General features: G+C 44.6%; 1 pseudogene; it reads left to right on the forward strand.

The window, feature by feature from the left end:
* Positions 1-1,279: 1,279 nt before the first annotated feature.
* LOC116887866 lies at positions 1,280-6,407 on the forward strand (annotated as a pseudogene).
* The last annotated feature ends 10,231 nt before the right edge of the window (positions 6,408-16,638 follow it).

Here is a 16,638-nt window from a genome sequence, read left to right on the forward strand (position 1 = left end):
ACCCGATGTGACAAATACTGATATCTCCTGAACACCAGGTATGTACCAAAGTGAGTGAAACAGACGTGTTCTATGATGTAAGGGCTCTCCTGGATACCAGATACATACTAAGGTGAGTGGAACAGAAGTGTTCTATGATGTCAGGGCACTGGTCCTCTTAAAATTCAGAAATAAAAACTACCCATTGAGCTGAAGACTTAAATTTCAAAAAGAGCCGCCCCCTCCCCTTCCTTCACTCCCTGAGGATGGGTCATCCCCCTGCTGAGTGAGACGAGTCACCCTACCCACATTGCTGAGATACTAGATTGCACGTATGCTTTGCTGATGTAACTCCGCGCCAAAAGTAACTGTGCACCATTTGAATCAGCCAATCGTGTGTAACCGCTCGAAATCCCCTGGCTTTCCCTTTATAAACCCCTGCCTTTAGAGGCTCGTGGTCGACTCCTCTATCTCCTGCGCGAGATACATGTCGGCCCGAGATCTCGTTAATAAAACTACCTCTTGCTGTTACATCAAGATCGGCTATTCACGTTTCCTGGGGCATGCCACCATCCCGAGACTGGAGCGAGAGTCTCCCCGATTTGGGGTTCTTTCATCTGGGGGCTCGTCCGGGATCTGGCGTAGCCCCCAGGGACCCGAAGGCCCCTTGGAGGTACGTTGGTGTGAGTGTTGAGTGCGGCCGCTGTGCGTTGTGTATGGTGTGTTGTGCTTTGTGCCTTGGCCTAGGTTTGAGTTGAAAGTATACTCGGGGATCCCGTACAGGTTTGAGCTGAGAGTGTGCTTGGGGATCCCGTACAGGTTTGCACTCAGGGGTGAATTCCCACCCCGTACAGATTTGAGTTCACTCGGGGGTGAATGAAGGACTCCCACCCCGTTTAGGCGCCTGGGAGTAGACGCAGGATTCCTACTCCGAACAAAGAGAGAGAGAGTAGAGGCAGGATTCCTACTCTGGGAGTAGATGCAGGATTCCTGCTCCGAGCAGCCGCCCTTTTTAAATTTTTTTGGCAGCGGCAAGGGTGACGCCCCGGCACCTCAGGCTCTGGAAGACGTTCCAAGAGCCGAATATAGTCGGAAAGACAGTCAAAGAGATCTGACTTTAACTTTCCGGAATCAGGGAGACGGAGAACTTCTCCTACCAGGGTGGTGGATTCGAGACCCAGCCCCGTCCGAGGCTGCATTCGGCTGGATATATCAATCCAGGCGCGGACGAGCGTGCATAGACGCACTGTTGTTTCTTTTTGGAATTTCATTTTTGTGCTTAGTTCTTTTCTTCTTCACAATGGGACAGTCCATGTCCACTCCGTTGAGCCAAACTTTGAATCATTGGTCAGAGGTTAAAGTTAGAGCCCGAAATTTGTCTGTGGAAGTGAGAAAGGGACGCTGGCCGACTTACTGTGCGTCTGAGTGGCCGACGTTTGGAGTAGGTTGGCCACCAGAGGGCACCCTAGACAAAGCTGTTATTTTGTCAATTAAAAAGATTGTTTTTCAGCCTGGACCTGGATCTCATCCGGATCAGGTCCCTTACATCGTGGTATGGGAGGACCTCGCCTCTGACCCTCCCCCGTGGCTGAAGCCCTGGTCCCAGGCATCCCCATCCCAGTCCTCGAGTATATTGGTAGCACAGGAGTCGCAGAATAAGACGGAGAAGAAGAACCCACCCGTTGGTGCCCAGTCCTCCTCCTCCACCCCCTTATCAACGTGACAAATCTAAGGGCCCTGCGGCCGGTACCAGAAGCCAGCGTGGAACCAGTCCAGAGGGTCCTTCCTCAGCCCCCACCTTCCCACTCAGGGCTTACGGCCCCCCCATGGACCCCCCGACCTCCAGCCTTTACAGTATTGGCCTTTCTCCTCGGCCGCATGGTTAATTGGAAAACTAACCATGATTCTTCTCTGAAAATCCCTCCAGCTTAACTAATCTCATAGAGTCTCTGATGTTCTCTCATCAGCCCACATGGGAAGATTGTACGCAACTTTTACAGGTTCTTTTCACCACTGAAGAGAAGGAACGAATCTTCCTAGAAGCTCGAAGAAAAGCACATCCCAGGACCAGATGGAACCCCGACCCAGATGCCCAACCTCATTGACGCTGCCTTCCCCCTTGACCGCCCCCCTTGGGACTATAACACGGCTGAAGGTAGGGAGAGGCTGACCACTTACCGCCGGGCTCTTGTGGCAGGTCTCAAAGGGGCAGCTCGACGCCCCACTAATTTGGCCAAGATAAGAGAAGTACTTCAAGGGCCCACAGAGGCCCCCTCTGTGTTCCTAGAGAGGCTCTTGGAGGCGTATCAAAGGTATACTCCTTTGACCCTACGTCTGAGGGACAGCAGGTAGCAGTAGCCATGTCCTTTATAGGCCAGTCCTACCCAGACATCAAGCACAAGTTACAAAGACTAGAAGGCCTACAAGATCTTACTGTAAGAGACTTAGTTAAGGCAGTAGAGAAAATGTACCATAAGAGAGAGACAGATGAAGAGAAGAGAGAGAGAGAGAGAGAGAGAGAGAGAGAGAGAGAGAGAGAGAGAGAGAGAGAGAGAGGAAAGAGAAGAGAGAGAGGATGAGAGAGATAGACGTAGGGACCAGAATTTAACTCGAATACTGGCCGCAGTAGTACCTGAAGGAAACAGGAATGTAGGGAGAAAGAAAGGGAACCTGGGCAACCCACGCCGTCGGAACGACTGGACTTCACTAGATTGGAAAAGACTAGATAGAGACCAGTGCCGCTACTGCAAGAATAGGGGACACTGCGCCCAGGACTGTCCGAACAAAAAGGAAAAAATGTGGGGTCCCAAGCCGCTTGCCCTGAGAAACGAAAATGATTAGGACAGTCAGGGCTCGTGTTCCCCTCCCCGAGCCCAGGGTAACCTTAGATGTGGAGGAACCCCTGTGGATTTCCTAGTAGATATGGGGCAGAGTTTTCAGTTTACAACACCCCTGGGGAAGCTTGCTGAAAAGACCAGTATGGTGGTGGGGGCAAACGGCATGAAGGTACACAAATGGACAACGGCTCGCCGCGTCAATTTAGGGGCTGGCCGGGTATCGCATTCCTTCCTAGTAGTTCCTGAGTGTCCCACACCCTTGCTCGGTAGAGACTTATTGACTTTTAAGAATGCCGAAATACAGTTTTCATTGGAGGGACCCTGAGTGAAGTGGCATTCCCCCAGGCCAGTATGGACTTTGACTTTCAATTTGGCTGACGAATACCGCATACATGAGAAAGGTAAGAAGATGGATAACCCACAGTGGTGGCTTTCCAAATTCCCCGAGGCCTGGGCGGAGACCGGGGGAGTTGGGATGGCTTCCCAAGTTCCCCCCATAGTGATTGCAGTCAAGTCGGGCGCTACCCCCATCAGTGTGCGCCAGTACCCTATGAGCAAGGAAGCAAAGGAAGGTATTCGGCCCCATATAAACAAGTTTTTACAACTGGGCATCCTAACCCCATGCCGGTCTCCCTGGAATACCCCACTAATACCAGTAAAGAAGCCTGGGACATGAGACTTTCGACCTGTCCAGGACCTGAGAGAGGTCAACAAAAGGGTAGAAGATGTACATCCCATAGTGCCTAATCCCTACACCCTCCTCAGCACTCTGCCACCAGAGAGGATATGGTATACTGTCTTAGATCTCAAGGATGCTTTCTTTAGCCTGAGACTACATCCCACCAGCCAGCATCTGTTTGCCTTTGAGTGGAAGGACCCGGAGAAAGGACATTCTGGACAACTAACCTGGACCAGACTACCACAGGGATTCAAGAATTCACCCACCCTCTTTGATGAGGCCCTACATCGAGACCTGACGATTTTCAGAACCAATAACCCACAGCTGACTCTACTTCAATACGTTGATGACCTTCTTCTAGGGGCTGAAACCCAGGGTGAGTGCCAAAAAGGGACTGAACAATTACTATCTGAATTAGGCCATCTAGGATACCGGGCGTCGGCGAAGAAAGCGCAGTTGTGCCGCACCAAGGTGACCTACCTGGGCTACATCCTCAGAGATGGTAAGCGATGGCTCACTGAAGCCCGGAAAAAAGACTGTGCCCAGATACCTGTACCTCAGACACCCGACAGGTGAGGGAAATTCCTAGGCACCGCCGGGTTCTGCTGGCTGTGGATTCCTGGGTTCGCCGCGCTGGCTGCCCCCCTCCACACCTTGACCAGGTCAGAGACTGAGTTCTAGTGGAAGCCCGAACATCAAGCAGCCTTTGTGCCATCAAACAGGCCTTATTGACTGCACCCGCTCTAGTCCTGCCTGATCTAAACAAGCCTTTTATGCTGTTTGTAGATGAGAGAGCAGGGGCGACAAAGGGAGTGCTGACCCAGACCCTGGGTCCCTGGAAACGGCCCGTGGCGTACCTTTCCAAGAAGCTAGACCCTGTGGCTAGCGGCTGGCCGTCCTACCTCAAAATCATCGCAGCAGTAGCCATTCTGGTAAAAGACTCTGATAAACTAACCCTAGGTCAGCCAGTAACGATTATAGCCCCACACGCTCTAGAAAGTGTCATCCGGCAGCCCCCGGACAGGTGGATAACTAATGCCCGCCTGACTCACTACCAGAGTCTGCTGCTAAATGATAGAGTTTCTTTTGGCGCTCCTGTCATCCTAAATCCAGCCACGCTGCTCCAGGAGACAACAGGTCAGAACCCAATACATGTGTGCGCCGACATCTTGGCTGAGGCCTCTAGTACCAGAGAGGATCTGACGGATGTCCCCCTACCGGGCTGCCCCTCCTGGTTCACAGACGGCAGCAGTTTCCTGGTAGAAGGAAAGAGAAAGGCGGGAGCGGCAGTGGTGGATGGGAAAAGGACCATTTGGTCCAGTGGACTGCCTGAGGGCACCTCAGCCCAGAAGGCTGAATTAATAGCCCATACTCAGGCATTGAGACTGGCTGAAGGAAAAAAACATTAACATCTACACTGACAGCCGCTACGCCTTCACCACTGCACATGTCCATGGGGCCATCTACTGGCAGAGAGGTCTCTTAACGTCCGCGGGAAAAGAGATTAAAAATAAAGATGAGATCCTCAGCCTCCTAGAGGCAGTACACCTCCCAAAAAAGGTAGCCATCATCCACTGTCCCGGACATCGGGGGGGGGACAGGATGCTGTGGCCAGAGGTAACCGTATGGCAGACGCCACCGCCAAACAGGCCGCGCTCGGGGCCGTGATTCTGACAGTGGTAAATGAAGAGCTTCCCCCAAACCTAAGAGACTCTAGCTTCCAATACACCCAAGAAGAGCTAGAGGAATTTCATCGGTCTGATTGGGTACAAGGATTTTCTCCCTACGGTGTGGCAGAGACAGCAGATGGCAAACAAGTCCTCCCAAACAAGGAGGGACGCGAATTCATTACCAACCTCCATCGTCTGACCCACCTAGGTACAAGGAAGTTGATAGAGCTTGTGAACTCCTCTAAATACTATGTTCAGAGATTACCAGACTTAGCCCAAGAGGTTGTGCAGAGCTGCCAAGCCTGTGATCTCGTCCACTCCAATAGACCCCCGGCCCTCCATGGCAAGAGACTTAGGGGGGATAGACCGGGGGCTCATTGGGAAGTTGACTTTACAGAAATAACTCCAGCCAGGTATGGTAATAAATATCTACTAGTGTTCATAGACACCTTCTCAGGTTGGGTAGAAGCATTCCCTACCGGCTCGGAAACAGCTCAAGTGGTGGCCAAGAAGATACTGGAAGAGATCTTTCCGCGGTTCGGACTCCCCAAGGTAATCAGGTCTGACAACGGACCTGCTTTTGTTGCCCAGGTAAGTCAGGGGCTGGCCAGTCAGCTGGGAATTAATTGGAAATTACAATTTGCTTATAGGCCCCAGAGCTCAGGACAGGTAGAAAAAATGAATAGAACCTTAAAAGAGACCTTGACTAAATTAGCCTTAGAGACCGGAGGGAAAGATTGGACAGCTCTCCTTCCCTTCGCCCTGTTCCGAGCTTGGAACACACCCAGAAGGTTTAAGCTGACACTGTATGAGATCCTATGGGGCAGCCCGCCCCCTGTGGGTGAAGCAGGGGGAATACATGATCCTGACCCCCCTCTTTCTCAACCCCTCCTCACCCGCCTCAGGGCTCTTGAGACTGTCAGACACCAGGTGTGGAACTTGCTGAAGGAGACCTACCAGACAGAAAGCCCGGGAATCCCACACTGATTCCAGGTCGGAGATCTGGTTCTGGTCAGATGACACCGAGCCGGTAATCTTGAACCCCGCTGGAAAGGACCTTATTCGATCCTACTCACCACCCCGACCGCTATAAAGGTCGACGGAATAGCCTCCTGGATCCACGCATCACACGCCAAGAAGGCTCCCAAGACCCCTGAAGATGAATGGACTGTGGAAAAGACTCCTCACCCTCTTAAGCTTCGCCTCCGCCGCCGCCTCATCCCGGGTGAGGATATCGAATAACGATCCACACTCCTCTCAACAACTGACTTGACAGGTCTTCTGCCCCACCGGAGATCTGGTATAGTATGTCACTGGTAAACACCCCCTTTGGACCTGGTAGCCCCCACTTTACCCAGAATGGTGCAGATTAGTGGCAGGCTCCAACGGGTGGCCCATGGGTGACTTTGCCCTCTCCGAAAATATACAGAGGGGACGACGAAGTCCCCGGGTCGGAACTTCCAGGATGTTCCCACCCTGGATGTTCACCTCCACGGAGAGACAGTTTCTGACTAAGACCCCTTTCTATGTCTGCCCTAAAGAACGACCCCTTAAGTCTGATGTGTGGAAATGTGGAGACGAATCACATTTTTTCTGTTATCATTGGGGCTGTGAGACTACAGGGCAGGCGGATTGGAACCCCTCATCTACTTGGGATTCCATAGAGGTCAAATGGGCTCAGGACAGGGTTGCCACCCTCAACATCACCTTCACCCAGAGGGGTAAAACATACACCAAAGACTGGTTCCGAACCCAACGCTGGGGACTGCACCTATATGTAAATGGAGCAGATCCTGGAATCCTTTTAGATATTAGACTTAAGGCAGAATCTATTAGCCCCAAGGTCATAGGTCCTAACCCCGTTCTCAGAAATCAGATACCTCTCACCAGACCCAGGCCCAAGGCCACTACTACTTTAAAGCCTGAGACTTTTATACCCACTGGGGACATGACCACAGAAGACAACCTGGTCCCCACTTGCCGGGTGCCCAAGAACGCATGTTTAGGTTAGTTCAAGGTGCCTTCCAGGCTCTAAATTATTCCAATCCCAATTTGACTTCAGAGTGTTGGCTTTGTCTTTCCACGACCCCCCCCCCTTATTATGAGGGAATAGCGACCTCGGCCAACTTCACTAAAGACACTAGCCCTGACGCTTGCCTTTATACTAACAAGCCCCGGCTAACTTTAACCGAGGTATCAGGAGAAGGGACCTGTGTGGGTAAGGTTCCCCCAACCCACAGACATCTATGTCACTATGTTATCCCAGCTGACAACTCCCTCCGGTACTACCTCTTACCTGATTCCTCCCCCTGGGTATTGGTGGGCCTGTAATTCTGGCCTCACTCCCTGTCTGGCTGACTCAGTGATCAATAATATTTCAGATTACTGTGTAATGGTCCAGCTGGTCCCAAGAATTTACTATCACCCCTCTGAAGAACTCTTGTCTTTATATGGTCAAAGTCCTAGGACTAAAGAGAGCCCATCTCCAACTGTAGCTGCACTCCTGGGCTTAGGAGTAACCGCTGAGTAGGCACCGGTCAGCCGCTTTAATCACAGGGCCACAACAATTACATCAAGGACTAACAGCTTTGAATTCTGCCATTTCTGAGGATATAGAGTCCCTAGAGAAATCCATCAGTCATCTAGAAGAATCCCTGACTTCCCTGTCGGAAGTAGTGCTTCAGAATAGAAGGGAGTTAGATTTAATATTCCTTAAAGAAGGAGGGCTATGTGCTGCTTTGAGGGAAGAATGTTGTTTTTACCTCGATCACTCCGGGACCATTAAAGATTCTATGGCTAAACTTAGAGAGAGGCTAGACAAGAGACGACGAGAACGAGAGGCCATTGATAGTTGGTTTCAAAGCTGGTTTAACAAGTCCCCATGGTTTACCACCCTGCTGTCAGTCTTAGCTGGTCACTTGATTATCCTCCTCCTGCTCACCTTTGGGCCTGCATAATGAATCGCCTTACAGCTTTGGTCAGGGAGCGGATTAGCGCTGTACACGTCCTCATTTTAAGACAACAATACCAAGCTGTTATGCCAGATGAAGCTGAGTACTCCATGTAGTTCTAAGATTAGAACTACTCACAACAAGTAGAGGGGAATGAAGAGTTAAATTTCAAAAAGAGCCGCCCCCTCCCCTTCCTTCACTCCCTGAGGATGGGTCATCCCCCTGCTGAGTGAGATGAGTCACCCTACCCACATTGCTGAGATACTAGATTGCAAGTATGCTTTGCTGATGTAACTCCGCACCAAAAGTAACTGTGCACCATTTGAATCAGCCAATCGTGTGTAACCGCTCGAAATCCCCTGGCTTTCCCTTTATAAACCCCTGCCTTTAGAGGCTCGTGGTCGACTCCTCTATCTCCTGCACAAGATACGTGTCGGCCCGAGATCTCGTTAATAAAACTACCTCTTGCTGTTACATCAAGATCGGCTATTCATGTTTCCTGGGGCATGCCGCCATCCCGAGACTGGAGCAAGAGTCTCCCCAATTTGGGGTTCTTTCAGAGCCAGCAAGCCTTTGAAACCCACACCACATTCTATTTCTGCCTCATTCTGCTTTCTGGTTCATGATATGAATGATTTTCTTCATATTTCATAGTCTTTCACCATCATTAACTGTACTATCTACCCTACTTTTTCAATAAAATAATAAAAAGACAAAAATAGGGTGATGAGAGAATAGACAAACATCATTTTCCTATAAAGATATGGTACAAATGGACATTAAATATTTCAAATATAATAATATTTGTAAAAATTATAGGATATAAATATTATTTATGTTATACAGATCAATAAAGTAATAACTAATAATAATATTATATAATAATGAAATGGTAGGTCTAGATTGCATAGTAATAGTCTCCAAGGAACACAAAACTTGTTTTCTTTGTTGCTTATATTTTTTACATCATAGCTAAGAAACTATTCCCTAATCCACCATCACAAACATTTACATATTTTTTCTGTATGCCTGCAGTTGTTATGCTTAGTTGTCTGATACATCTTGAGTTCATTTTTTATATGAAAGTATTACCAATTCAATATTTTGTTTGTATGGGGTTAAACTTGTTTTACTGACTGGTTTTTATTATCAACTTGTAGAATCACCAGGGAAGAGGAAACCTCAGTTCAGAAATTGCTTAGATCAGGAAAGCAGGTGCTTTTAGCTGAGCAAAAACCAGTAAGGAGCCTTCCTCCATGACTTCTGCTCCATGTTCCTTCTTAAATTCTTATATTGGCTTCAACCAACAATGACCTGAAAATTTAAGTGAAATTAACAATTTCAAGCCCCATGTTGCTTTTGGTGAGAGTGTTTTTCACAGGAAAAGAACCTGAGACAGTTTTAACTGTAGAAAGTTCATGGTTGGATTTGCATGTATCTGGTCGTTGTTAGACTAGTTTGGGTGCCCCTTCATAACAAAGGCTCATCTCTGCATTCCTTCACAGGCTTTTTCATCTTCAAAATCAAAACACTAGCGTAGACTTATTCATGTAATAAACTGGGAGTTCTAAGGAGCAAGAAATAAAGATAAGATTCAGTGATCATGTACCTTTCAAATCTCTGCTAATATCCTGGTTGCTAATGTCTTGTACATGGCAACACACCTAACAAAAGCTTAGAGGTAGTAGATATTGACACCCTTCTACTATAATATTAGCTCTCAATGATGGGTAGGTAGCACATGGTCATGCCAAAATTATTGTTGTTGCTTATGCTTAATAGTAAAGCTTACACAGTTATTCTCTTGCACCAGATTAGGCAAAATAATGTACCAATGTGCAATTCTTCTTATGAATTCTATTAATATCTATCTGGGTATCAGCTATGTATTGTATTAGCACTTAACACCTTGCTTGGCAAATTGTATCAACTCCATTAGGGTTTCCATTGCTGTGAAGAGACACTATGACAAAGGCAACTCTTTTAATTGGGTCAGGCTTGCAGTTCAGAGGTTCAGTACATTATCCTCAAGGCAAGCATCATGGCAGCATCCTGGCAGTCATGGCACTGGAGGAGCTGAGACTTCTACCTCTTGTTCTGAAAGCAAACAGGAAAAGAATAACTCGCAGGCATCTAGGGAGAGGGTCTCAAAGCCCACTTCCAGAGTGACACACTTCATCCAAAAGGCCACATTACATATGCAAGGCCACACCTCCTAACATTGTTACTCCTTCAGCCAACCATATTAAAACCACTACCTCTCTCTCTCATATATATATATATATATATATATATATATATATATGCAGAGTAAATGAAATTAGAGAAAATGTAAAGCTCAAAATTGGGGCCTACTTTTTACATGTTAAGAAGTGATATAGTCCACCAGATTCACATTATTTCTTTCTACTCTATGAGTTAAAACTGAAAAGGGAGAAACTGGATAGCCCTGTCAGCTCGACATATTTTTGTAGCCTTCTCTATGTTGCTCTTATATTTTAATTTTACTATGACTGCCTTAATGTTAGCATATTAGTACTTTGCATTCATTTTGGCTGTATTCTATTAAGTAATAGAATATGATTTAAGAGGTAATTTCTCCCCTATCTGCTGGGACAGACTTCTAGCAAGTATGCTCCTCTGAAGAAATCACATCCTGAGGGCTCCCAGGAGATCCTCTGAAATCAAAGCATTTGGTAAGAACCCTTCTGAAGTCCCACAGCTACTGCAAGGATCTCAGTGGATTTGGGATCCATCACCTCCCAAAACTCCCACCTGATGAATTCTGCTCCCCTTATGTCCAGTCCTTTCTGGCCATGTAGAACTGGGTTGGACAGGGCAGTAGGGCAACCAACACCCCAGTCTGAGGAACTCCTGGGGTCTTTGTGGCATGCATATTCATCAAAGGGAAAATCCACCAAGAGAAAGTCTCAATTCTGAACATTTATGCCCAATGCAAGGGCATGCACATTCATAAAAGAAACTTTACTAAAGCTCAAAGAATATATTTAACCCCACACAATAATAGTGGGATACTTCAACACCCCTCTGTCAGCAATGCATATGTCATTGAAACAGGCTAAACAGAAACACAGTGAAACTAATAGAAGTTATGAACCAAATGGATTCAACAGAACATTTCACTCTAAAACAAAGGAATATACCTTCTTCTCAGCACCTCATGGTACCTTCTCCAAAATCAATCATATAATTAGATACAAAACAACCCTCAAATGATATAGGATGATTGAAATAATCCCATGTATCATATCAGACCACCATGGCCTAAGGTCTTCAATAACAACAAAAACAAGAGGAAACCCACATACACATGGAAACTGAAAAATTCTCTACACAATGATAACTTGGTCAGGGAAGTAATAAAGAAAGAAATTAAATAAATTTTAGAATTTAGTGGAAATGAAAGCACAAAATGCACAAACTTATGAGACACAATGAAAGAAGTACTAAGAGGAAAACTCAAGAGAGCATACATTAGCACCTTGACAGCACACCTGAGAGCTCTACAACAAAAAGAAGCAAACACACCCAGGAGGACTAGTCAGCAGGAAATAGTCAAACTCAGAGCTGAAAACAACCAAGTAGAAACAAAAAGAACTATGCAAAGAATCAACAAATTCAGGAGGTAGATTTTTTAAATAATCAACAAGATAGACAAAACCCTAGCTAAACTAATAAAGGGCGCAGGGGCATTATCCAAATTAACAAATCAGAAATGAAAAGGGAGACATAATAAAACAAACTACAAAAATTCAAAATTTATCAGATCCTACTACATAATTCTATATTCAACATGACTGGGAAATCTAGATGAAATGGATGCTTTTCTAGAAAGATACCTCGTAACAAAATTAAAGCAAGAGCAAGTAAATTATCTAAACAGGAAGTAGAAGTCACTAAAAAAAACCTTCCAACCAAAAAAAATGCCCAGGGCCAGAAGGATTTAGTACAGAATTCTACCAGACCTTCAAATAAGACCTAATACCAATATTCCTCAAACTATTCCATAAAACAGAAACAGAGGAGCACTACGTAATTCATTCCATGATGCCACAATTTCTGATACCAAAATCAAACAAGGACCCAACCAAAAAGAACTTCAGATCAATCTTGCTTATGAACATGGATACAAAAATACTCAGAAAAGTTCATACAAATCGAATCCAAGAACACATCAAAATGATCATTCACCTTGATCAAGTAGGCTTTATCCCAGGTAGGCAAGGCTGGCTCAATATATGAAAATCCATTAATAAAATCTACAATATAAACAAACTCAAAGAAAAACATCACATGATCATCTCTTCAGAAGCAGAAAAAGCATTTGACAAAATACAACATGCCTTCATTTTAAAGTACTGGAAAGATCAGGAATTTGTAGCCCATACCTAAACATAATAAAAAAATTATTGCAAACCAACAGCCAATTTCAAATTAAATGGAGAGATATTTTAAGCAATCCCACTAAAATCAGGGACAAGACAAAGATGCCCACTCTCCCCATATCTATAAAATATAGTACTTAAAGTGCTAACTAGAACAATAAGACAGCAAAAAGAGTTCAAGGAGATACAAATTGTCAAAAAAGAAATAAAGGTATCACTATTTGAAGATGATAGGACAGCATACATAAGCTACACCAAAAATTCTACCAGAAACTTCTCCAGCTGATAAACAACTTCAGCAAAGTGGCTGGATATAAAATTAACTCAAATAAATCAGTAGCCTTCCTTTATATAAATGATAAACAGGCTGAAAAAAAAAATTAGTGAATCAACTCCCTTTACAATAGCTACAAATAATATAAAATATCGTGGGGTAACTCTAACCAAACAAATGAAAGGTATGTATGACAATAACTCCAAGTCTTTCAAGAAAGAAATTGAAGAAAACATCAGAAAATGGAGAGATCTCCCATGCTCATGGATTGGTAGAACTAACATTAGAAAAAAGGCCATCATACCAAAGGCAACCTACAGATTCAATGCAATCCCTATCAAAATCCCAACATGATTCTTCAAAGACATGGAAAGAGTAATTCACAAATTCATATGGAAAGGCAAAAACAAACAAACAAAAATAGAATGGTGAAAACAAATTTTTAACCATAATGGAATGGCTGGGGGAATCACCATCCCTGACATCATGCTCTACTACAGAGCATAGTAAAAAAAACTATGTGGTATTGGTAGAAAGACAGACACACTGATCACTGGAATAGAATTTAAGACCCAGAAATAAAACCACACACTTATGGACACCTGATCTTTAACAAAGAAACTAAAAATATATAGTGGAAAACGAAAGCATCTTCAACAAATGGTGCTGGTCTAACTGGCTATATATATATATATATATGTGTGTGTGTGTGTGTGTGTGTGTGTGTGTGTGTGTGTGTGTACAAAAATAAAGATACACCCTTATTTGTCATCTTGCACAAAACTCAAGTCCAAGTGCATCAAGATCCTCAACATAAAGCCAGATATACTAAATCTAGTAGAAGCGAAAGTGTGAAAGAGCCTTGAACTCATTGGCACAGGGAGAAATTTCCTACACAACTTCAATGGCTAATGCTATAAGACCAAGAATTGATAAATAGGACCTCATGAAACTGGAAAGCTTCTGTAAGGCATAGGACATAGTCAATAAGACAAATCAGCAACCCGCAGATCAGGAAAAATCTTCTCTAACCAACCCCACATCAAATAGAGGGCTAATATCCAAATATACAAAGAACTGAAGAAGTTAGAAAGGAGACAAATAACCCTATTAAAAAATGGGGTTCAGAGCTAAACAGAGAATTCACAGCTGAGGAATGCCGAATGGCTGAGAAACACCTAAAGAAATGTTCAACATCGTTAGTCATAAGGGAAATGCAAATCAAAACAACACTGAGATTCTACCTCACAGCAGTCAGAATGGCTAAGATCAAAAACTCAGGTAACGACAGATGCTGACAAGGATGTGAAGAAAGAGGATTACTCCTCCATTGTTGGTAGGATTGCAAGCTGGTACAACCACTCTGGAAATCAGTCTAGAGGTTCCTTAGAAAATTGGACGTATGACCCAGCTATACCACTCCTGACCCAGCTATACCACTCCTGACCCAGCTATACCACTCCTGACCCAGCTATACCACTCCTGGGCATATACCCAAAAGATGCTCCAAAATATAAGGACACATGCTCCACTATGTTCATAGCAGTCTTATTTATAATAGCCAAAAGATGGAAAGATTCTAGATATCTCATGACAGAAGAATGCATACAGAAAATGTGAAACATTTCCATGATGGAATACTACTCAGCTAAAACAAGAGAATCCTGAGTTTTGCAGGCAAATAGATCGAACTAGAAAATATCATCCTGAATGAGGTAACTCAGACAAAAATGGACATGCATGGTATGTGCTGACTAATAGGTGGATATCAGCCAAAGAATAAAGAACAGAATACCCAAGATGCAGTCCATAGAACTCAAAAACTTCAACAAGTTCACGGGCCCAAGTGAGGACACCTCAGTCCCACTTGGAAGGGAGAAGAAAGCAATCACAATAGGAGGGGAAGGGAGAAACATGGAGGGGAGGGATAGGGCACGGGGGTAGAAGGGAACATGTTCTTGTATAGGGTGGGAAAAGAACTGAAGCTCTGTGGGAAAAGGACTGAAGCTCTGTGGGCTAGAAGAAAAAAATGGAAACAGGCAACCTCAAGAGGTAGGAGGTTAGAGGGACCCTCCTCAATGTACCAGAGACCTGGGAAGTGAGAGACTCTCATGACTCAAAGGGAGGGACCTTACATGAAATGTCCTACAGTGGGAAAAGAGAACTTGTAGAGCTGACATTCAGCAGAAGACAGGGTGTCAAGTCAGGAATGGGTTTGCCATTTGAAAGTCAAAACTCTGACCCATAATTGTTCCTGTCTGAAAGAACTTCAAGAATGAAAATGGAGAGGAAACCAAGTAAAAGAAAGTCCAGCAACAGACCCAAAATGGGATCCAGCTCAAGGGGAGGTCCCAAGACCTGACACTATTTCGGAAGCTATGTAGTGCTCACAAAAGGCTACCTATCATGACTGTTCTCTGAAAGACTCTAAGCAGCCGAAAGTCACATGCAAATATTTGAACCCCACCAATGAAAAGAAGCTGCTGACCCCAGTGGTTGTATTAGGAAAAAGCTGGAAGAAGCAGAGGATGAGGGCCACCCTGGAGAAGGACCAGCAGTCTCAATTAACCAGGAACCCTGAGATCCCTCAGTCACTGGACCACCAACCAGGCAGCATGTACCAGCTGAGATGAGGCCCCCAACAAATATACAGCAGAAGACTGCTGGGTCTGGGTTCAGTCAGAGAAGATGCACCTAACCCTCAAGAGACTGGATATCCCAGGGAGTTTAGAGTTCTGGTGGGGTAGCTGGTGGGGGATGGGGTGTGGGTGTGTGGAGACATCCTCGTGGAAACAGTGGGGTAAGGAGGAGGTATGGGATTTGGAACAATTGGAGGGGGGACCAGGAAGGGAAAAAAATCTGGAGTGTAAAAAAAAAAAAGGTTAATAGAAAGAAGGAGAAAAAAAGTAATCTCCCCAAAAGAAGGGCTCCAAAGGGAGGAGCAATTGGAAGGGGAGTAAGAGATGGTAATGAAGGATGACGTGTGAAGGTGTGTGTGTGTGTGTGTGTGTGTGTGTGTAATTATCAAAAATTTTTCAGTAACCATTCTCTTTAAATCAAGTAACCATCTAAAGGTGTATTTTCTCTGTTGTAACTGAATCACACTGATGGCATTATGGATTTTTAAGAATGCAGTTACTAGTTAGTAGAATTAGAAAATTATTTCTGAAACTTAGAAATAGTTTGTGAGTTTGACTCAACTGATATGATTTCAGTAAGTATTTACCTAAGGCCAAATAAGGATAGACCTTATTTGAAAGTGTGAATCATGACCCTGAATAAATAAAAATTGCTTCATAACCCTTATTCAGCTAAAAATGTAGTATCAGTTGGATGTTCATGAACAACTTAAGTGTGTACCAATAATTAGCCTCAGTACATTATGGTGACAAATACTCTACATAAACAAAAATATTCTAAATGTATAACTTTCTAGAATGCCAAACTGTCCATCTTGCAGTAGGTCAGCTTGCAAAATACAAACAGGTGAATCCATACCTCCAGTAAAATCTGTAAAAGTAATAATTCCATTTTAAGTATCCCTGACTTTTTGGAGTACTACATAATTTTCAAAGAATTTCCATGTACATCATCTTATATTTAGTTTGTAATAGTCACTTAGTATGAAATGTTCTCACATACGTCCTTTTCACATGTTTTAATCTTTCCTCTTGGGGTTCTTCATAGAGAGTTCAGTCTCTGTAACCCAGTCCATAGCAGGATATCAAGGATTCCCTACAGTGTAATGCTTTCAGAATCTTTTAACAAGTAAATGCCTCAGGCTATTCATCATTTCACAGCTATCTTAGATCTATCCTGACACATAACTTAGAAAGACATTC

Source organism: Rattus rattus, chromosome X, assembly GCF_011064425.1.
Source record: "Rattus rattus isolate New Zealand chromosome X, Rrattus_CSIRO_v1, whole genome shotgun sequence".
Classification (NCBI taxonomy): Eukaryota; Metazoa; Chordata; class Mammalia; order Rodentia; family Muridae; genus Rattus; species Rattus rattus.